The following is a 216-nucleotide window of genomic DNA, read 5'->3' on the forward strand; positions in this document are numbered from 1 at the left end:
GATCCTTTTAACATATTCCATCCAAAATTGATGTGAAAACTAGATTAAATAGATTAAATTGAAGAAGAAAATACGGTAAAATCGACACACTAAATATATTTTTTTCCAGACTTCATGCTTCAGCCTCAGGTTCAGATCAGGTGAACTATAAGTCAAATACAGCTTTTAGGTGAAATCAGGTGAATAAATACAGGCATTTTTCCCGTTTATGAGGAA

Source organism: Penaeus monodon, chromosome 30, assembly GCF_015228065.2.
Source record: "Penaeus monodon isolate SGIC_2016 chromosome 30, NSTDA_Pmon_1, whole genome shotgun sequence".
NCBI classification, from domain to species: domain Eukaryota; kingdom Metazoa; phylum Arthropoda; class Malacostraca; order Decapoda; family Penaeidae; genus Penaeus; species Penaeus monodon.